Source organism: Pan paniscus, chromosome 17, assembly GCF_029289425.2.
Source record: "Pan paniscus chromosome 17, NHGRI_mPanPan1-v2.0_pri, whole genome shotgun sequence".
Classification (NCBI taxonomy): Eukaryota; Metazoa; Chordata; class Mammalia; order Primates; family Hominidae; genus Pan; species Pan paniscus.
The window spans coordinates 76,498,946-76,522,158 of NC_073266.2; the positions used below are offsets into that span (position 1 = coordinate 76,498,946).

The 23,213-nt window shown below is 42.1% G+C and overlaps 1 protein-coding gene across 29 annotated transcripts in view; it reads left to right on the plus strand.

The window, feature by feature from the left end:
- The window catches only part of ZNF532 (zinc finger protein 532), a 122,997-nt gene that overhangs the window by 91,474 nt on the left and 8,310 nt on the right, over nt 1-23,213 (plus strand). The window lies entirely within an intron of this gene.

A 23,213-nucleotide genomic window follows, 5' to 3' on the forward strand; every position in this document is an offset into this window, starting at 1 on the left:
CTTTACTAGATTTAGGTAATTGATACTTTTTTTTTTTAACTTGTTGACACTAGGAACCAACATGGAATTTGCTACTTTTTTTTTTTTTTTTTTTTTTGAGAAAGAGTCTCACTCTGTTGTCCAGGCTGAAATGCAGTGGCATGATCTCGGCTCACTGCAATCTCTGCCTCCTGGGTTCAAGCAATTCTAATGCGTCAGCCTCCCAAGTAGCTGGGATTACAGATGTGCACCACCACGCTCAGCTAATTTTTAAATATTTTTAGTAAAGATGGGATTTTACCATGTTGGCCAGGCTGGTCTCGAACTCCTGGCCTCAGGCAGTCCACCCACTTTGGCCTCCCAAAGTGCTGGATTACAGGCGTGAGCCACTGTGCCCAGCTGGAATTTGCTACTTTTTGACACCGTTTAACTTGTTCCTCTTTATCTCATATTCCTGGAATATTGATTAGATTTGAATTTTTTAGGTAAGCCCTTGTCAGCTGGGCATGGTGGCTCATGCCTATAATCCCAGCACATTGGGAGGCGGAGGCAGGAGGATTACTTGAGCCCAGGACTTCCAGGGTGCAGTGAACCATGATCATGCCACTGTACTCTACCCTGGGCGATAGAGCGAGGCCCTGTCTCAAAACTAAAAAACAACAAAAGAATATGTCATAGGTGCTGTATTCTTTTTGTATTTCATCATGAGGAACATAATACCAGCTACCAGCTTGTCTCATTTGTAATCCTAATACTGAGATTGATTAGTGGGTTCAAATACGTGACGTTTTCAAAGAAAGTCATCTTACTGCTTTAACTTAAGCCAATAGAACAAAATAGTCATCCGTAGTGAGACTATATAGAGAGTACATAGGAATTGTTTTGTAATTAGTATACACTACATCTTTGAGCAGTTTGCTCTATTAAATGTGCTAAGAACTATTCTGCAATCTCATTTATTTGTACTATTTGTTTGAGCTGCTCATGAAACTGACATGTTTTACTTTGTGATTATCCCAAATGGCCTGTGAACATGGCTGGATCACAATATTCACAAATTGCAAAAAGATGTTTTTATTGTATTTGGTCTTACTACAGTGTGTCTTGATATAAAAAGTAGTTACTTACAGAATATATTTGGCTTTAGTGGCACATTGCTTATTTAATCATCTTAGTCTCAGGCTTTCCTACTAGCATTGTACAGTGTTCATTGTAAATACTGGGTAGTTTTTAAGGAGCAATACTTCAATAATCTACGGTATAAATACACTGCCAGGGTGCTGTCAGAGTCTGATGTGGTGGTTCTAGGGAGTCTTCACTTGGCACCCCTACCAGATTGCATAAGAGTCAAACAGGAGCTGGCCTTCGTCATCATCCGGTAGTCCAGTCCTTTCATTTCGTGAGATTTCTGTAACTATCTTGTAACATATCAGAACTCTTTTCCTTTTTTAAAAAACTATCTTTATCTTACATTTGAGATAATGATTAGATCTAGGATATGACAGGAGGAGATGGTTTCAAAAAGGTTGGTGGGATGAAATGTACCACTGATTGAAAGCCTTTGCTCTGGACCTGCAGCAGAGAGCCCACTCTGAATTGGATGTGTGTGCACGCATGTGCCCTTGGTTTTGATGGAGATGTTCATCAGAATGGAAATGTCTGGCTTAGTATAATTTTAGGATTGGCTTTGAAGGAGTTGAGGCCCTGCCTTTGGAATGAGGCACATCATATTAGATTGTAGTTTCAATCCTGTTCCCTCAGCCTCCTGAGAGAATGAAGGAGATGAGTGGGTGAGGAGAGGGGAGGAGCATCTTCATAAGCTAGAGAAATGAATGGTGTTGAGTGTGAGAGTTCCACCATGCCAAGTCTCACTGGAGCACCCACTTCCAAACACCCCTCTACAAGCATCTTATATCTATCTCCATTCATTTCTCCTTTCCTAGAATACTTAAGTCACCCAAACTTCAAAGCCCCTGTGCTGTCTTTTCTCCGTCTTCCTTCAGACAACCAGGCGAGCACCTTGCTGTCTATATCTTTCCTTCCCATTTACCCTGGGCTTGCCACCTTATCACTGAATCCAGTTCTCTGGTGACCCCTTTGTTGTTAAGTTGTTGGATGTGTTCCTGTCTTTACCTCCACTCACCCCACAGCGGTATTTCACATGATTGGCAGTTCTTTCTAAAAGCATTTTCTACCCTTATTGTGGAATACCACTCTCTCCTGGGTTCTCTCACCATTACCGGAACACCCATCAGGTTTCTGTCCTAGAAACGTTTAACTTTCTCTGGGGAAAATTCAACCGCTCTTATAACTTTGCTTCTCGTGTGCAGTATATATACAGATAGCACCCAAATCTGTGTCTCCAGTTAGTTGAAAAGTATTTCTTGAATTAATAGACCAAGAAAGAGTTCTGATTTGGAAGACATCTAACTCCTCTTAGACTTAACCTCCTCTTCTTTAAAATGGGTACATATTTAGTGATCTTCCAGTGTCCTGTGTTGTAAGTACCTAGAGAACTATATATGAAGTGATAAGTATTCTCTAATTCCTATGGGTTTAAGATGAGATATCAATATGAAATACGCTATACACATATAAGGGATCAAAAATTGTATTTGACTAAAGGTCTCAGGAGAGAATACAGTTTAACTTCCACCAGCCCAGAAGTCATTGGAAAGATCCAAATTTATTGGATTACCCGATGAAATATTATGCATTAGGATAAATATGTCAGCGTTCTGAACCAGTGAACTTTGAATGTATACTTGATTTTAGTATCATAATTATGACTTAAAATACGTATATATATAGAAATAAAATAACTTGGGGAATAATCTAAACGTATTCTGCCAACCACAGTACAGTCATTACCTTAGTGTTACTGCTTCTAGTATGATTATTATTTTGATAAGATTTGGAGTAAATATTTCAGGTTAGGAGTAAATTTAACTGGCATAAGTTAAAAATTTATGTCAAAACATTAGAATTCACTGCTACTCATTTTAGAATGCCGTTTTGGTTTCATTAATTGTTTTTGACCTTTCTTCCCCTTCTCAGTTCCCATCCAGAAGAACTTTACTAAAAAGAAATATTCTGTATACAGTTCAATTTATTGAGTTAAAGATATTCAGTAGCTTTGTTTTTAAGATTCAGAACTGGCCGGGCATGGTGGCTCATGCCTGTAATCCCAGCACTTTGGGAGGCCAGTGCAGGTGGATCACTTGAGGTCAGGAGTTTGAGACCCCCCTGGCCAACATGATGAAACCCCATCTCTACTAAAAGTACAAAAATGAGCCGGGCATAGTGGCAGGTGCCTTGTAATCCCAGCTATTTGGGAGGCTGAGGCACGAGAATTGCTTAAATCCAGGAGGCGGAGGTTGCAGTGAGCCAAGATTGTGCCACTGCATTCCAGCCTAGGCAACAGAGCGAGACAATGTGTCAAAAAAAAAAAAAAAAAAAAAAACCTAATTCTGGCTCTGCTAGTTATTCAGTAGCTTTTCTGTGTCTCTGATGCTCTTTTTAAAAAATGAATTGTCAGTATCAGTATCTACTTTCAGTGGTTTTTAACTTTTTTCCAGTTATTTGTCGTAATCTGATATCAAGTCAAATACTTTAAAAAAATATTGACAGATATTCAGTGCATATTTATTAAAGGCGTAATCATCTTAAAACCTACAATTTGCTGAATTACTGCTTTAGCTATTTAAAAAAGAAAAAACAGTTAAAGCAGCAGCATTTTAAGAAGTTCTTGTTACAAATTCTATATACAGAAAGCAGTAAAAAACTGATCAGTTTCTCTTTTTAAAGTTTTTTCTCAAATGCTTATGTATTATCTAATTTTTATTGTGCTTTCTAAAGTTGGTATTATTGTTTTGTTATGGCCAAATTTTAGCTGTCCTTGTAAATGGTAAAGTCTTTGAGGGCAAGTTGTATGTCCATTTTATTATTACAGTCTTCTATGGTTTACAGCATTGTGCCTTGCAGAGTATCTCTGGAGTCCCTGATTGAAGCAGTTCTCTTTGGATTGTTACTTGCACATATGGGAAGGGGCTTTGTGTTAGTCACAGATACACACAAGTTGCAGTCTAGGTTCAGGTACCTAACTAGCTTTCTAACCACAGAAATCCCACCACCTTTGTAGTCTCTATATTCTCAACTATAAAATCAGGAGGGACGGGCGTGTCAGTGTCACATTAACCTGATGATCTCATCCCAGCCATGAGCCTTTCCTCAGATCCATGTACAAATGCACAGAGTTTTACATACAATTTTAGGCAGGTTATGGATCTCCTGCTCTTCTTTTTTGTTGTTCTAGAAGGCCTTTTAGGAACCAAACTAAGATCCTTTGAATGAGATAATATCTGAGGTCATTCTTAGAGTTCAAACATTCTGTAATTATGTGAGCCAGTATTAAAATTAAAAAGAAGTTACATGTTATATGTACCTGTTCAAATCTAGAAAATTACAACACAATCTGTGATAATTGTAATCATTCTCTCATTTGCTGCCTGGTTCTCCTACACATCAAGGAACCTTAACTTATTAATTGAAATATCCTAAAGCAGAGGCATATGTGCTGAATTATGGAACTCTGGTGCCATCAAAATGAACCTTAGATCTTTTCAGTGTTTTTTTTTTTTTTTTTTTTGACAAGGTCTCACTCTGTTGCCCAAGCTAAAGTGCAGTAGGGTGATCTTGGCTCACTGCCACCTCCACCTCCCAGGCTTAGGCAGTCCTCCCGAGTAGCTGGGACTACAGGTGTGTACCACCACACCCAGCTAATTTTTGTGTTTTTAGTAGAGACGGTGTGTTTCACTATGTCACCCTGTTGAACTCCTGGGCTCAAGTGACCTGTCTACCTTGGCCTCCCAAAGTGCTGGGATTATAGGCATGAGCCAGTGCACTCGGCCTCAAGATTCTTCATGATGTAGATAGATGTGGTCCAGTACTGTGTCTGTAACTTGGGAAGAGCCTGGGAGACTTGGGTATATATTCTGGCACCACAACTACCAGTGTGACTTTGTGAAAAAATAATTAACAACCACCATCTTCCAGCGTCAGCTTCAGTTTGCATAGGTCTAAAATGGAAATATTTACCACCTAAGAGTCTTTTGAAATTAAATAAAATGAAAGCATGTAGCACAATACATAATAGATGTTTTGTCTCTATACTGTATTTCCTCTCTGAACACTATAGATTTTTTTAAAATTAAATTTTGCTAGAAAGCAGCTCACCAAAATGGAAGGTTCTGCATACAGAGACGTTATACATTTACCACTTCTAAGTAGATTTTTCTTTTCTTTTTTTTTTTTATTTTTTTGAGACAGGGTCTCACTCTGTCACCCAAACTGGAGTGCAGTGGCACGATCTTGGCTCACTGCAACCTCCACCTCCCAGGTTCAAGCGATTCTCCTGCCTCAGCCTCCTAAGTAGCTGGGATTACAGGTGCGTGCCACCACGCCCAGCTAATTTTTGTATCTTTAGTAGAGACAGGGTTTCACCCTGTTTGCCCAGGCTGGTCTTGAACTCCTGACCTCAAGTGGGATTACAGGCATGAGCGACTGCGCCCGGCCTGCTTGACTAATTTAAAAAATTTTTTTGGTAGAGATGCCTTCTGATGCCCAGGCTGGTCTTGAATTCCTGAGCTCAAGTGATCCTCTCATCTTGGCCTCCCAAAGTGTTGGGATTACAGGTGTGAGCCATTGTACTGGGCCAATTTTCCATCTTTACATGGGGTGAAAGGAGATTGCAAATATATGTATGTCATGGAGAATGAGCTGTGGCCAGATACCCTGCTTGTGTGAAAGGAGAAGGTTGGGTAGATTCAGAAGATTTCAGATAAAGTCTATCTGACCTTACTGAGCACAGCCATTTCAGAGAACAGATGGTGAAGTAGCTGGTTCCTGCCTGAGCACTGGGGAAAAGAACTAGGCGAAGACTAAGAACATGTGATTGCAGATCAATCTCCTTTTCTTTACAGAGGGACCAGTTGGTAGGTAGAATAACCCTCTAGACAGAAACTGGGTTTCAGCAAAACTGTTGACAGATTCTGTTTTGATACTGTTCTGTGCAGTGTAGTGCAGGAGGGCCTGGGTGAAATATTGCATGGATAGCTGACTCATGGCTCACTGCCTTGTTGGAGAGAAAGCTTCCATCTTGGATCAGATTTTCCTCAGTCTTTCTATCAATGACTTAATTATAGGAAGAGAAGCTAGGAGGGATTTTACAAGGCAGATCTTAAATGCAGAGCTTTTCACTTAAAAAAAATAAAAGTACACATATTATGTGAGGTAGATATGGCTTAGCTAAGTTCTATGAAAAAGTATTCTGTCTTTATTTGACTATCTTGCTACAATCCATCCTTCTTTGTGGCTGCTGATGTAGCATTCATATCAAGGAAAGCTAACACCCTTCCTTTGACTTGGCACCATAATCTAGCTAGCGGTTCCCAAGATTGGAGTGTGCATCAGAATTAACTGGAAGGCTTGTTCAGCTAGTTGCTGGCCTCCACCCCACAGCTTCTGATTCAGCAGGTCTGGGATGGAACCCGATCATTTGCATTTCTGACAAGGCCTAGCTGATGCTGATGCTGATGCTGCTCATCTTGGGACCATGCTTTGCGAACTACTGGCTTAGTCTGTGTGGCAGTACAATCCCCCAAAGCCCATTGATTTATCCAATAAAAGTTCATTTCTTGCACATACAGAGTTTGCTATGCAGAGTTTGCATTTCTCCGGGGCAGTCATCCCTTCCACTGGTAACTCAGTGATCAAGGCTGTTTCTTTCAGCCCCATTGTCTCAACGTAGGTGTTACTGAAAAAAAGACTGGCGAGTCCTGCCTGGTCTTTACACGCTCGTTATTCTGGATGTGATGCACAACACGAGTCATTGCCCAGAATGAATTATGTGAGCAGCCCCAAGTATATTCCCGGGTGTACCGCAAAGGGGAGGGAATGACAAGTAGTATTTGTCACCTGCAGTAAGGTGGCCACAGTGAATCTAAACAGGGGGAAAGTTTCCATTGCACCGATTTAAGATGGATGCTGACAACTAGCAGAGGAGGGTAAGCAGAATGCTGAGTCTAGAAACAGTGGCAGGAGGAAGAGAGAAGTTGGGGTTAAAGGGAGCTTTGATAGCTGTCTTCAGATAGATGTCCTCCATGTGAGGACCAGCATGTGATAATTCCAGACCAGCTGGGGCCATGCGTGAGTGAAATGTCTGCCTATCTGTTGCTGGAAGTATTCAGGTAGTGGCCAGATGCTCATCTGTAAAATAATGGAATAGAAAGGATTCTAGGGTCGGCTGGGCACGGTGGGTCATGCCTGTAATCCCAGCACTTTTGGGAGTCCGAGGTGGGTGTATCATTTGAGGTCAGGAGTTTGAGACCAGCCTGGCCAATATGGTGAAACCCTACCTCTACCAAAAATACAAAAATTAGCTGGGCATGGTGGCGGGCATCTGTAGTCCCAGCTACTTGGGAGGCTGAGGCAGAAGAATTGTTTAAACCCGGGAGGTGAAGGTTGCGGTGAGCCGAGATTGCACCACTGCGCTCCAGCCTGGATGACAGAGCGAGACTCTGTCTTAAAAAAAAAAAAAAAAATGGATTCTAGGGCCAATGTGATCTTTCTCCTCGGACACTGGAATGAAAGGAAACTACCAGTGGTAATCTATGTAGTAGCCATTGCTAGTGTGAGATGGATATTTTAAACCAGTCACAGTCTAAAAGTCATTCCATGGACTAACCAAGTCTCTGTAGAAAGCATTTGGTTTCACAGTTAATCTAATTTGTGGATCGAAACAGAACTTCTAGGAAGAAGTCCTTGTCAGCAGGAAGGCTACAGGGGGAGCAGTGAGTCTGACTCGGTAGCTGCACACGAGAATCACCCAGAGAGCCTACGGCCCAGCACACTTGTGCTCCCCAGACCAGCTAATTGGCATCACTAGGGATGGGACCTGGCCCTGGCATTCTTTTTTTTTTTTTTTTTTTTTTGAGATGGAGTCTTGCTCTGTCGCCCAGGCTGGAGTACAGTGGTGCCATCTCGACTCACTGCAAGCTCCCACCCTGGGTTCAAGCGATTCTCCTGCCTCAGCCTCCTGAGTAGCTGGGACTACAGGCGCCCACCACCACGCCCGGCTAATTTTTTGTATTTTTAGTAGAGACGGGCTTTCACCATGTTAGCCAGGATGGTCTCGATCTTCTGACCTCGTGATCTGCCCGCCTCGGCCTCCCAAAGTGCTGGGATTACAGGCGTGAGCCACCGCACCCAGCCGGCCCTGGCATTCTTAAAGCTTCCAGGTGATTCCAGTGTTGCGGCAGGGCTGGGAACATTCATACCACCTGGGATCTGCCATGCACCTGCCCTTGCTGCTGATGCTCATTGCTGTGGCCCTCACTGTGTGACTGCTATAGCACCAACACACCTTTGTTGAGTTTATGTTTTGGGGAAGGTTGATCTCAAGTGTATTTGTTTAAAGACTCCACCCAACGTTCACTCTTGGTGATGAAGGCAGGGGACACAACTCTCTGGATGTTGGATTTACAGCATTAGTAAGTCTGTTCAATATAATTTAAAGCCTGATTATAAATGATTTTAGGATGTCTTAATGTTTCTGTTCCTAAAGCCTTTAAGAAAAGTCCATAGATTTCATCTGCATTTTCCATACAGGGTGCAGGTGATAGGTGATTTGAATACTTGCTATTTTGTAGCCTTTCCCATTCTGAAATTCACTTTCAGTTCACTCAGAGATGTAGGTGAAAGCAGTGGCAGTGAAGGAAAGTGGGAGAATGAAAGGATCAGAGTGTGGAGAGATGACCACAGCCACTGAGGCAGGTGTGCTGTTGTTACTTTTGAAAAGAATGGCAAGGCAATCAGCTTGCATTTCCTAGTTTGGGACCACCATGCTTAAAGTCAGATTGACTGTGGAGCTTTGCAGAGACTCTCACTTGCGCAGTATTTAAAAGAAAAAAAAGTGTGTGTGTGTGTGTGTGTGTGTGTGTGTGTGTGTATGTGTGTATGTATGTATATAAATTTTTTAAGTGCCCACTTGGCCGGGTGCAGTGGCTCACGCCCGTAATCCTAACACTTTCAGAGGCTGAGGCAGGAGGATTGCTAGAGCCCAGAGCTTGAGGCTGCAGTGAGCCGCAGTCGTGTCACTGCACTCCAGTGTGGGCAACAGAGTGAGACCCTGTCTCAAAAAAAAAAAAAAAAAAAATTTAAAAGGTGCTCACCCACACAACCTGGAACCTAGCCATGTGTATGAAATGTGTGGTAGGGCATAATTGCCCCCTTTAATCTCCCTGAAACTTGTTTAGAGAACTTTGTGAAATAAAACATTACATCTCCATGTTGTTTCTGTCTTTGTGCTGTACTGTGGTGATGGCCATTAGTTAAGGGGATAAAAATACTGAAATACTGTCTAGTTTGCATAGTTCATTGCCAGATGGTTTCATTTTCATTCTTTTACTGTTAGAGTTCATCCTGTTGTCATTAGGCATGCCTTACTACAAAGTCTCTTATTTAATCTAAATGTAGGGACATAATAGATTTTTATCCTTCTAAAACTCATCTTTTAGCTATGGCGACTTTGACTTCCTGCCAAAATCCTGTTACCCTAGCAACAGGTAAAAAATTTTTTAAAAAACCAGTTTCTCCTATCTTTTTTGGCTTAGAACTTATTTGTGATCTCAAGGTTTTAGGAGAAATATCTTTAAATCAGTTGCATGTTCTCTTCTATCTCTGGTTGACTGTTAGAGAGTGATGGCTTCTCACTTGATTCTGCATTTGTGTCAGATGTGATTAAAAGGCACATTAAGAGTTTGTATATTCATGCTAGAAATGTATATCACTGCTGGCTTTATGAAACTTATTTTTCATTAGTTTTGGCCACTGGAATTGATATTTTGTTTGTGTGTGTGTGTGTGTATACACACTTTTTCTTTTTTTTTTTAGACAGAGTCTCGCTCTGTCGCTCAGGCTGGAGTGCAGTGGCGTGATCATAGCTCAATGCTACCTCACACTCTTGGTCACGAGCAATCTGCCAGCCTCAGCCTCCTGAGTAGCAGCGACTACAGGTGACCACCACCATGCCTGGCTAATTTTTATTGATTTTCATTTTTTTGTAGGGAGTTGGGGGTAGAGGGAGTTGTCTTTGTTGCCCAGGCTTGTCTCAAACTCCTGGCCTCAAGTGATCCTCCAGCCTCAGCCTCCCAAAGTGCCAGGATTACAGATGTGCGCCATCACACCTGGCCTATAATTTTATTATATTCTAAATATTTTTACTTTATATATTTCTTATATATTTATATACTATATATCGTATATAATACATATTTCTTATACTATGTAAATCTATAATTTTTAATACTAACTTTTATTATAATTTATATTTTATTAGTTTATTTGATATTTTATTAGTATGGTTTACTATATGTAGTTTTCTGAAGTCCTCCACTTGATTTATTAAGAACTTTTTTTAATGTAAGGCTATAAATGTGTTGTAAAAAGGATGTTGAAAATTTTTGGTTCAGAGCATATTAAAATACATATTGAACTATTGGTGATTTTGGTAGCTTGTGGCTAAATTGGAAGGCGGGGTGTTAAGGATACTGGGGCTAACACTGTCTGAGGGCTTACCCTACTTACTATCTCATTGCAGCAGGCTCCTGAGGGGAGACAGTTATGAATCCCACTTTTAGGTGAGGAAATGAAGCCTGAGAAAGGTTCAGTAACTTACCCCAGGGTTTTGCAGCCTGCCAGAGGCAGGTTTCTAGCCCAGACTCTGCAGTTTGCACAGAATGAAAGCTGACATTTCAAAAGCTGCTTAATTTTAGTCTCCTTGAATCTTTCAATATAGATGTGGGACAGTTAGCAGATATGTCTTTCCATCCAGTTTTTACTTCTGCTTTTGATGTAGTCATTTTCATTTCATTTAGGTGTTTGATCTTGGTTAAAGTTGGTTATGCCATCGTTAACTGGACATGTGTGTGTAGTTTTGGAAGACTGTGAGTGTCCTGGTTTTACATTCCTTAGCTGGGGCCTGATGCTTTCTGGAATTACTTGCAGTTGCTGTTAACAGCATCATGGTGTCGTTAATTAATTGGGCAAATCTTCCTGCAGAATTATGAAATGTTTTAGAGTGGCTTGAATTTAGCAGTTGCCTGGGATGTATCTGGGGGCTGCATGGATTGTAGCAGGGCCTGAGCCTTATGAGGGACAGAGCCTCTTCCTGCAGCGTCTCGGAAATCTGGAGAAATGCACAAGAGAGAGGCCCCTTCTTGACTCCAGGAGTTATCTTAAAGCAGAGGCTCTCGAGGCAGAGAGCACAATTAGAATCAGGGTTTTTTTGAGTCTGGTTATGGGGGTTTGGGATGTGGAGAAGTGGGTAGGACCTGGGTAGGAGTGAAGTCTATTTTTAAATTTCTCTAGATAATTGTGTTACCTTCACACTTACATACGTTCCCTCCTACTCTCCTACCCTCTCTCTTCTCCTTGAGAAGTTCTGCTGTAAAGGGATTAAGCTGAGAGATAAGCTATTTAGAGGATTTTGCTCTTAATGCTGGAGAGTTTATAAAAGCTACCTAACAGGAAGATGAGATTGGAGAATAATTTCAGTTTAGGAGTTATATATTTTTAAGAATAGCTAGAAAAACCATGAGTTTTTACTTTGGGAATTATCTTTCATTTAAAATGTTTATCTTAAAATTACTTGCCTTGGTGTTTATAATTTGTTTCTAAATTATATTTTATAACTATTATGTGTTTTAGCAAACCTGTTTATTTTTGGATCATGAACAAGAATCTGGAAAGCCCCAAGCTTGCCCCAGTACCAGGCAATTTCACTGAACTGAAACAAAGTGAAAGATACAAAGAAGGAACCATAAGGTTTGCCCTCTAAATTGAAAGGAAATGAAATGACAAACGACCAGATTCCATTTCTAAAATTTACTGATTATTTTTCCATTAGGGACAGAAAAATAAATCCTTTTAAGAAAGACTAACACGTTATTTTGAAAATGTGACACAAATAAGACTGTAAAATATTAGTCCACATCTTGTGTATAGCCAGAAAAGGCGTTTTTTTGGGTTTTGTTTTGTTTTTTTTCTTTCAGGTTCTTAGGAAGATGCTCTTTAGTGTGACATGTTGCTGCTTGGTCAGATGTCTGTCTGTTGGAGGCATTTTTCTGTAAACTCACCCGAGGTTGCTATAAACAAGATTGAAGGGCTATAAATGTGTATTTATGTATGTCCTGTTACGTGGTCTAAGGAAAAAGCTGTGGCTTTATTAACTCTTGTTATTGTTACGGTGTGCACGTTTTCTCATGACACTGCTTGAGAGTATATTAATGTACATCCCACTGGATATTAAGTATAAAAACCCCACGTCGAAGGATGTGCAATGAAATTATTAAAGTAATAGCAAGACAAAGGTGTTGAATCCGGTAACCAGGTCAGTGGGCTTCTTTCTGAAAGTCTGCTAGGATTTAGGGGCTGGTAGGCCTAGAGGTAGAATAGCTGGTGGTCCCAGTGGAGGGTCCCCAACAGAACCAATCCCCCTATCATTAGAACCCATTGCCAGATAACAAAGCTTTCCCCGATAGACCCTACACAGCTGCCAGAGCATCTCTTGGAAGTGTGACTGTCATAGGTGGCCCTGGAGCCCTCCATGATCTTACCCTGCCTCCTTTTCCACCTCTCCTCCCCCTGGACCCTTGCCTATTCTTGTTCCAGCAATACAGAGCTGCTTGCAGTTTCCTGACATGTGCCACATTCTTCCTTGTCTTTGTTACTTTCTGTTCCTTTTGCCTGGACATACCTTTCCTTGCTGCATTGCCTGCCTGTGAGCTAGTTGTCACCAGTAGGTCTCTTCATCCCCACCCTGCCCCCCACCGTGCACCCTTCCGTGCACCTGTGGCCGCCTCCACCATACTTTTTTTTTCTGCTGTTGTTCAACAGATTATAATCTCCTCAAGGGCATGGAGAGCCTGGCAAGTTAGAGTCGGAGCTCGGTAAATACCGTGGAAGGAATTAATCGAAACGCACGGCATTCGGTCTCCCACGGCCTGCTGGGTTGCTGAGGCTGCTTCAGACCTCAGTTTGGCTGAGGACTGGCTGTGGCTACTTAACTCTCACCACGTTTTATTACTATAGATTTGCACCTTCTACCTTGCTGCATGGCAGTTGCAAGCCTTTGGCCAGAATTGCCGGCCGAAAGGGAGTGGTTCAGTGCAGGCTCATTAAACATGTGTTAGAAAAAATCATTTACAGCACTTGAGCTGTGGATACCAAGCTGTATCTTTGCACATGAAGTACAGCACATATGGTACTCGTCTCTGAAAAGTCAGTACCCTACAAGGCATGCAGGCAGTAATGGGTTAGAACATGGTGCTTAAGAACACCACAGTGACTAAGATGTTTACAGACACTTCAGACATTTGTAGCTCATTGCCTACCAGGGCTGCTGTTATTTTGGAGACCAAGGAAGATATTTCCTCCCCTGGCTTTTCCTGTTTATCTCTAAGGGGCCCAGAAGGTAGAGGCTCCCTTGACACTGAACTGGTGCTGTTGCTGAGACAGGAAAAATAGGAGACTTGGTGCCTGTCTCTGTCTGCTTTGGGAGAATATACCAGGACTTCCTGGCCAAAAATATTTCGGATTAAAAACATTCCCATAGCCAGAGACTAAGCTCCCTCACTGTCACAAACAAGCACTTTTCCTTCCAGCTCGGCTTCCAGTGCCCATGGCTGCAGCGAGTCTAGCTCCTCACCCCTCTCTTCCTTTTGGCTTAGAGATTGGGTTCTGCTGTCTCATCATGGCGCTCCCATACCTGGAAGCTTACAGATGGCAAAGCCTTGGCTTCTGGCAGACCCAGGCCAGTGCCTCCCTGAACCTTCTCCCTTGTCCTCTCTCAATCTCAAGTCCCTTCTTGTGACCCAGGGTTCCCTCCCTGTCCCTGGAATCCATGGCAGGTAGAGCGTAGACATAGATCCCTTGGGGTGATGAGAGTGGGAGGAGTGTCGTATCTCTCATGCCTTGAAGAGCCCAGATTTGCGCTGGGATTAGGTTTCTTCATTGAATCAGTGCTGAAAAGGGTGATTTGCCTCTGTTGCATTGGTTCAGTGTTGTGATTCTACTGCAGTGCCTGGTGAGGCTGTTATGGACTTGGCCTAGAATATAACTGTCATTTGTAATTTCTTTAGGAAAATGTGTTCCTCAATCCAATTGGCAGACCAGATTTTCAGATTTTAAGAATTTAGGACATGATTCTGTCTGTAAATTGACATTACCTTGAAACCTAAAACAACTAGAAAATAACTTAGCCACAGGTGGGGACATCAAAGAAAATAAGAGGCCATTCCCGGGCATGGTTGAATGAATAAGGACTTGTAAGATAGACAGCACCAGAAGGTAACTGGGAGGTAGGAGATGCTTGCTCGCTTTAGTTTTAAGTTGGGAAAACTTCAGACCCAGAGGGATTGTAGGACTTTTTGCAGAGCACTTTAGCTCTTGTGCCTGAGCCTCGGGGTGTGAGCTTTTCCACAGCCACCTCGAGTTGTGAGTGAGAACACAGTCTTACTGCTTGGCAGGAGGAGAGCTGGGGCCTAGGGTGAGACCAGCACAGAGGAAAGTTCTGTCCAGTCTGCCAAATCCAGCAAGTCCATGTTAATGTCCAGTTGGAAGGGTGGTTCAGGGAGGAAGATGGGCTCCACTCTCATACCCTTTCTTCATGTCTCCTCAAAACCAGTCATTGCAACACCACAATCAACACCGACACGGAGCACAGAGGGGCGTCTTCATCACTGCCCAGCAGCTTGGTCTCTCACCTGGATACACAGCACCTTCCTGGGACACTCTAAGGGGTCACTTGTGCACTGCCCTTTTTCTGTTACACCTTCAGATATGATGGTTGATTATACCTACTGGTGGGACCTTATTAAAGTGGTCATTCAGGCAGTTGGAAAGTTCCTATATGATGTGGGGCTGGGACTGGAGAAAGTGACATGTCATCATTAGGTTAGCTTTTTTGACATTTGTGTTTGCGTGTTTACTTTTTAATGTTGTTAACACATTTTTTATTGGTCTGATAAAAACAGCAATTATCTTTAAAAGGAATGATTAGTTTCTTTTGTCTTTTGATTTGTGGAAATAAATACTAGAAAGATTCTATGTAAGTCTTCAAGCGGTATTTAATTTTTATTATGTAGCAATATTTGTCCCCCCCTTTTTTTTTTTTTTTTGCCCCGAGATGGAGTCTCGTTTTGTCGCCTAGGCTGGAGGGCAGTGGCGTGATCTCAGCTCACTGCAACCTCCCACTCTGGGTTCAAGCGATTCTCCTGCCTCAGCCTCCTGAGTAGCTGAGATTACAGATGCATGCCACCACTCCCGGCTAATTTTTTTGTGTTTTTAATAGAGATGGGGTTTCACTATGTTGGTCAGGCTGGTCTCAAACTCCTGACCTCGTGATCCACCTGCCTCGGCCTCCCAAAGTCCTGGGATTACAGGCGTGAGCCGCTGTGCCCAACCATATTTGTCCTTTTATAAAATACTAGCTATTATACGGGGAAAAAAATCTTTCACAGTGACCTTTTTCTGTTTCAATTGCTTTATGATTAAAAAGGGCCAAAAGATTCTATAACTACTGTACTAGGAGAAAATATTCTGTGTATTCCTGCCAGTGGTCCCTTTTTGAAGACTGGATTCTCTGAGAACAGGAATAATAAGAGAAATAACATGTCACCCATCTGTAGATGGACATCTTGGGAACCAGGGAGGCTTCAAAGGTAGGACAGATGCCTGCAAGTAGAAGGGGAATGAAGTTGAGCCAGATCTAGACAAATAGGGCAGCAAAGATTTTTTTCATAGTCAGGTGGTCTCTGGTGAATGTTTCAGAGTTTATGACCATGGCAATGCACGCCTCAAGGCACCTGTCAGCCCTCTTTCCAGGGCGTCAATCATTGTGAAGGAGAGGCAGTAAAGATTAGTCAGGATTTATTTTGTCGGCTTTCTAATGAGGATTAATGAAGATGTACCCAGTGGATGGCACGAGGGTATTGACCCAAGAGTCCCCTGACAGAGAAGAGATGTGAGGTCTGTTTAGGGTCTGCAGTGAGAGTCCCAAACCTCTGCTGCACATCCCTACTGGCCAGTGGAGGTGGACACAGAGGCCCCTGGCAGGCATGTACCCCTGGTAGCCCCACCGTGCCCTGGCAGGCATTTCTGGGTTTCATTGGCATGATGCTGGCAGCTTGTTAGAAAGTTAGGTAGCCTTCCTTCAGCCCTTTCTTTTTCTCTCTGCCCAAGTGTCTGACATTGCCCTAAGCTCGGAAACTACGGTGCGACACGTTTCTTTGCCATCTGCTCCGGATTTGGCCTTCTGTTCTTGTGCATTTGTTACTGTTCTGCGTCATTACTTTTTCAGTTGTACAGTGTCATCAGCAGACCAGACAGTCTTATAACCAGAAACTTCGGAGACTTGGTTTTGTTTTTGTTGTTTTAAGTAAGCATAGTGGTAAGCACACGTTGGTTTAACCCTCTTTCTTTCAAAGTTATCACCTCGGTAATCTAGGCACATGACAGTGATAGTGCTGGTTCTCAGAACCTGTTTAGAGCATGGCATATGAAAAAAAAAGCATTCTTTTCACTTTATAGTTATGACTGGCTTTAGATTATCTACATAAATTTACATAAATTTGGTTCTGAATGATTGAGACTTGTCTCTATTTTCTATTGAATGTGAAACAGTGGTCTCAATCAGGGATCAGCAAACTGCGTTTCATGGGCCTGCCACCTGTTTTTGTAAATAATTTATGAGAACACAGCCACGCCCATTCATTTAATTATTATCGTCTATTCTTGGTTTTAAGCTACAAGGGCAGAGTTGAGTAGTTGCAACAGAAACCTTATGGTTTCTGGCCTAACATACTGTTTGGCCATTTAGAGAAAAAGTTGGTCGACTGTTTTACCTATCACTTTGGTAGAGTTGAAGACTAGAGCTGGTGTGGGAAACTCCCTTGGTGAACGTGCTAGTGGTGGTAGAATGAATCTTTTTTAGGGCAGTTTGGCATTTAAAGAGGCTTATTTTTCACAACCTTTATATTGGAAAGACTGCCTTCAATAGTTTATACAAAGGAAATAATTGATTACGGAAATTTGTGTCTGTAGTTACTAAGAAGTTGAGACAACCTGAATCTTTAATAGAAGATAAACAATTCATGGTTCATTTGTGCAACAGAATACAATACACTTGTTAAGAATGCAGAACTAGCTGGGCATGGTGGCTCACGCCTGTAATTCCAGCACTTTGGGAGGCTGAGGCGGGTAGATCACCTGAGGTAAGAAGTTTGAGACCTGCCTGGGCAACATGGTGAAACCCTATCTCTATTAAAAACACAAAAATTATCCAGGTGTGGTGGTACACACCTGCAGTCCCAGCTACTTGGGAGGCTGAGGTACGAGAATCACTTGAATCCCAGGGCAGAGGCTATGGTGAGCTGAGATTGCACTACGGCACTCCAGCCTGGGCGACAGAGACTCTGTCTCAAAAATACAAACAAGAAAACAACTGTCAGTGTGTGTAGATATGTGTGTTTTACAAGTGAAAAAGAATTAGGTTGAAAGCCAATATGTATAATATAGATCCGTTTTAGAAATATAAATACACATCAGTGTGTATATTCAGAAAAGTGGGAAGGCTGTGTCATTAGAAATTGACAGTGGTTATTTTGATGGGTGAGATTGGAAGCAATCTTTTCTCTTTTACATTGTGCAATAAGCATTTGTTACTTTGATAAAGAAATAAGAAAATGAAGGCCACAGTTATTTGAGTCTGAAGTCTAAAATGTACCGTACATGCTTCATTTTGAAAATGGAAGCTGCTGAGCAGGAATTCCCTCAGTATCTGGGCCCCTTCGTCACCCACCCACCCCTGACTTTAATAAGCATCACACCTGTCCCCGGATGACGCCTTGGCTCTGGCCACACAGGAAGAGCTGTTCTTCCTGTGTCTGAATCCCTGTCTCCCTGCTCATTCATTCATCGCTCGCCTCTATCCTCAGTCTCTTCATTTATTACAGGCTCTTTCTTATCCGTATTTAAACACCGTAATGTCTTGGCCATCCTGCAGGAAATAAACAGGATTACAGGGACACAGTTCCTCTGTGTCCAGCACTTTATCCTAAATTTGTTACTCCATGATTACTTCGTAGAACCTGCCGATGTTTTCCAAGTAGACAGTTTTGTTCAGTTAATCTTTATTTATTCATTCCCACAGTGTTTACTGTTTTCTGATGCAGAGATGAACAATTGACAGCTTCTGTTCTCAAGGAGCTTATGGGGGAGGGAAAATGCCCCCCAAACATCCCTTTAATAATTAAAAAACAACAAAACTTTGGTTGTAGGCTTTTTCTTTGAAGAAAGAGGCTTACTGTAAGTTGGTGTTTTACCTACTAATTGAAATATATATATATTTTTTGAGACAGAGTTTCACTCACTCTGTCGCCCAGGCTGGAATGCAGTGGCGCTATCTCTGCTCACTGCAGCCGCTGCTTACCGAGTTCAAGTGATTCTTGTGCCTCAGCCTCCTGAGTAGCTGGGATTACAGGCATGCACCACCATGCCCAGCTAATATTTGTATTTTTAGTAGAGACAGGATTTTGCCATGTTGGCCAGGCTGGTCTTGAACTCCTGGCCTCAAGTGGTGCGCCCGCCTTGGCTTCCAAAGTGCTGGGATTACAGGCGTGAGCCACTGCACCTGGCCAGAAAGATTTTTTTGTTACCTTAATAAGTCATTAGAGAAATGCAAATTAAAACCACAACAAAATACTACTGGCCACCCTGTAGAATGACTGAACTAAATGAAGTGGCAATGCCAAATGTTAAAAGATGGCGGAACGGTGGGAGTTTCTCTCCACTGCTGGTGGGTATGCAGGGGACAGCCGCTCTGGAAAACAGACAGACAGTTTCTTATTTAACATATGACTTAGTAATCCCGCTCCTGGGTATTTACCCAAGAGAAATCATATGCACAGATGAATGATTATAGTAAATGTTTATAGTGGCTTTATTCATAATATCAAAAACTAGAAACTCCCTAAATGGCTTTCACTTGGCAAGTGAATAAACACACTTGGGCACATCCACACTGGAACACTACTCAGCAGAGAAAAGGAACAAATACCAATAGACCCAACAGCATGGAGGAATTATACGTGTATTATGCTGAGTGAAAGAAGCGAGACTCAAAGCTTCACGTGTACTGTATGGCTCCATTTATATGACAAATGGAGAAAGCAAACCCAGAGAGAGAAAGCAAATCCCTGGCTGCTAAGAGCGGGGTCGAGGGGGTGGGGTTGATTATAAAGGGCACATGGGAATTTTGGGGGATGACACAACAACTGTTCTATGTCTTGACTGTGGTGGCACTTATTCATAGAACTCTACTTTTAAAAAAGTGATTTTATAAACTATATCTCAATAAGCCTCAATTTTTTTTGCGGTAAAATTTTTTTTGGATATGTGCTATATTTACATAGTTTAAAAATGTAAACAATATGAAGGAATATAGTGAAGTCTTAACTCCTAAGTTTCTTATCTTGAAGTCTCTTTATGCAAGTATTAGCATATATGCATATATTCTCATTCTTCTAATACAGAACACAGCTTCCGTCTATAATTTTGTGTACCAGTACTTTCTCCGCTTAGTAGTTATGGTTCTTTTCGTATCAGTGCACTGAGATCTTCCCTCCATTTCTGTAGCGGCACGGCATCTTGTGGTATGAGTGCATGCATGTATTTAGCCAGTTCTCCTTTGATGGACCCACCGTACACAATGGTGCAGTGAATAAACTTGAACACAGTCACTTCTGCTATAACACTTATGCTGAAACAAATTTATCCCAGTACCACTGATCTATCAGAACAATGGGAGCTTAACCTGAATTTCATGTTTGCTTATGTGTGATTTCATCCCTGAGAAATACCAAGTGACTACAGAATACTGTGGAGTTGTGTAGGAAAACACAAAACACACACACACAACAAACCTCCGATTTCACCAGGGCCTCCCTCTCAACTGTGGGTCACATCCATCCACAGCTGGTGTTGCAAGCTTCCCCTCCACTAAGATTGCCCTCCTTCCCCCACTTCACAGTAACTCACAAGCTGCAACCCTCTGACCTCCACAAGCTCACTGCAGGTCTTTTTCAAGGTAAAGTGTAGTGTTTTTTGCATTTCTTAACTATTTGACGTAGTCAAAACTAAATATTTTCATTCGATGTGTCACTGACAAAGTCTTGAGTGTTGTCTCCGTGACTCCATTTTTGCTAGAGGCCCTGTTGTTTTGTTGAAATTTTGCATAGTGCAGTCATTTTTAGGAGCACCGATGTTGCATTACAGCAGAAACGGGCTGTAGTAAGTATGCAGGTCTCTTCATAGAATAGATTGCCCAGTGGAAGGGGTCAGAGCTTTAGGAGTGAATTTTGGAGGGACTGCTGCTGTGCTATATTTAAATCATGTGATTGGCTTGGTTTTTCCTTTTTCATAAAAAGGTGTGAGCTGAAGGGCATGTGTCAGCAAGGGTTGAGGATAATCCTGTAGCCTGCAGTCTTAAGTTTGTGGGAGTTTCTGGCTGCATGGTGGTCGTTAAGGAGGCTCTTGCATGTTGGTTGGTGCAAGGCAGATACCTCGTGGAGGTAGGACTCCCAGGACAAGGTGAGATGTGGATGCCTTGCCAGATCTGGGTATGAAGTTATGACTTTTCTCCCTCTAACTTCCCCAAAGTCACCTGAAACAGAGACCCATAAGCACAGAAACAGAAAGGACAAGTTATTAGAATGGGAAGTTTCTGATTGTGAGGGAAGCCCCGTGGCAAACCGAGACACGTCCACCAAGTGCTCTCCGGGAAGAATGGCCTGCCGAGGCCGTGCCATCCCAAGCACAGAAGCAGCACGGGGTAGCGCACGCCTAGCATAGTCACTGGAGAAAAGGAGGCGGGATTAATGCTTTCTTTCCTGAAGCTGTGAAGATGAAAGTCAAAAATGAGACAGGAGGAAGAAAGTTTAGGAAGTGTACCCAAGTGTTTATTTTGATATTTTACTCTCAAAAAGTTTTATGTTAAAAACTTTGGAAACCCTGCCAGCTTATTAGTTCACTATTTCTTTAAAGAGTTCTATTTAAAAACAAAGTAACTCAGAACTGAGTAGGAAGACATGTTCCTTTTCTGATCTTAGTTAACTATTAAAAAGTCCACCCAAAGCTCTCAATCTCAGCTTATAGTAAAGCCAGGAGGAAGCAAACGGCCTAAAGTCTTAGAATGGTGACGGTGGGCTTTACACTGAAATGCTGTTTTCCCACTTTTTAAACTCATAAAAGCAGAAGGAGCTAGTAATATTGAGGAACAGAAGTTACGAAAATAAATTTGGCAAAGCACCTTCGAATAAGTTTGTATTTAAAATCTAACAGAGGAAGAAAGTTGTCTGTTAGGTAATGTGACCAGGCAGGTTTGATCTGGAAACTGGTGTTTTAAACCTCAGTTTCTTGTCACCAGTGACTTGGAAACCCTGCTTATTTTTGAATTGCAGAGTTCATTTCTGCATTTTTCATAAAGATGCTGAAACAGAAGGATGTCTCTCTCACATTGATTGATCTTTTGAAAATAGTTAGTTACTGATTTGCTAAGCTGCTCTTCATTTTTTAGGGTTTTCTTACTGGCATTTCTGTATTAAAATTTTGTTTTGATGTTAATATTACTACACAAGAAGAAATAGAATATTAAACCCGTCACCTTAATAGGAAATCCAATTTTCCTCTCTGTGGGGTCTCTTGCCCTATTGTATTGTTAGAAAGATACATTTTTCTTTATAATCTGTTAGGATTTGGTGAAGCAGTCTTGCTTTTAGAAAGATGACTTTCAGTTGATTTTTTTTTCTTTTGAGATGGAGCCTTGCTGTGTCTCCCAGGCTGGAGTGCAATGGCATGATCTTCTCAGCTCACTGCAACCACTGCAATTCTTCTGCCCCAGCCTTCCGAGTAGCTGGGATTATAGGCACCTGCCATCATGCCCGGCTAATTTTTGTATTTTTAGTAGAGACGGGGTTTCACCATGTTGGCCAGGCTGGTCTTGAACTCCTGACCTCAGGTGATCCAAAGTGCTGGGATTACAGGCGTGAGCCACTGCGCCCAGCCTCAGTTGATTTTTATATGTAGAAAATATAAAAAGCATTAGATGCTAGATTTTTAAATATCTTTATTGAAATACAGAACTGTTGTTCATGACTTTAAAGCTTTAAAATAAATAAAGGCTTGTTACCTCTTAGTCACTCTTTTGCTGCATAAATGCTAATCCAAGAGGTTAGGGATTGCTGCTGGCCTATTTTGTGTAATCATATCTTTATGAGAGAATATTTTTGGGGGGTGCCAGCTTGTTATTTGCTTTGTTCTCTCTTTCGTTGTTTCCCCCAGAGATGAACAGCATTGGTATAACTTTTAACTTGGAGAAGAAATTTTCTCCTTTGCCCTTGTTTGGATTCAAGACCCTTTTGAATATCTACCAGACTGATTTGGTTTATTTAAAAGACAGTATTTTTCTATGCTTTTTGAATGGAAGTTGGCTGCATAACTTGACTATTACAAGAGCATTTCCTGAGTGATGTGTCCCATGCTGCCTGCCCCCTTTGTTAATCATCCCCGTGTTCTCGAAGCGTCCTGGGAGGCAGGCACTGTTGCAAGCCCACCTCACAGGGGTGGGAGTGGACATTCATGTGGGTTGAGTGGCTTTCCCCAGGTCCTGTGATTCATGAGGCAGAGACCAGGTGCCAGCTCATCTTAGGTGCTGCTGGCCAGACTCAGCCACTCCGATTTGCCTGCCGGTTTGAACAAGGACATGTTTGTCAAGCGGTTATGGGAAATTGATTTTTAAAAATGTAATCAGTCTGGGCATGGTGGCTCACGCCTATAATTCCAGCACTTTGGGAGGCTGACTGAGGCCAGCGGATCACTTAAGGCCAGGAGTTCGAGACCAGCCTGGCCAACATGGTGAGACCTTGTCTCTACTAAAGATACAAAAATTAGCCGGGCGTGGTGGTGGGTGCTTTTAGCCCCAGCTACTCGGGAGGCTGAGGCACGAGAGTTCCTTGAACCCAGGAGGCGGAGGTTGCAGAGCCGAGATGACACCACTGCACTCCAGCCTAGGCAACAGAATGAGACTCAGTCCCAAAAAAATGTAATCAATCATTTCTTTA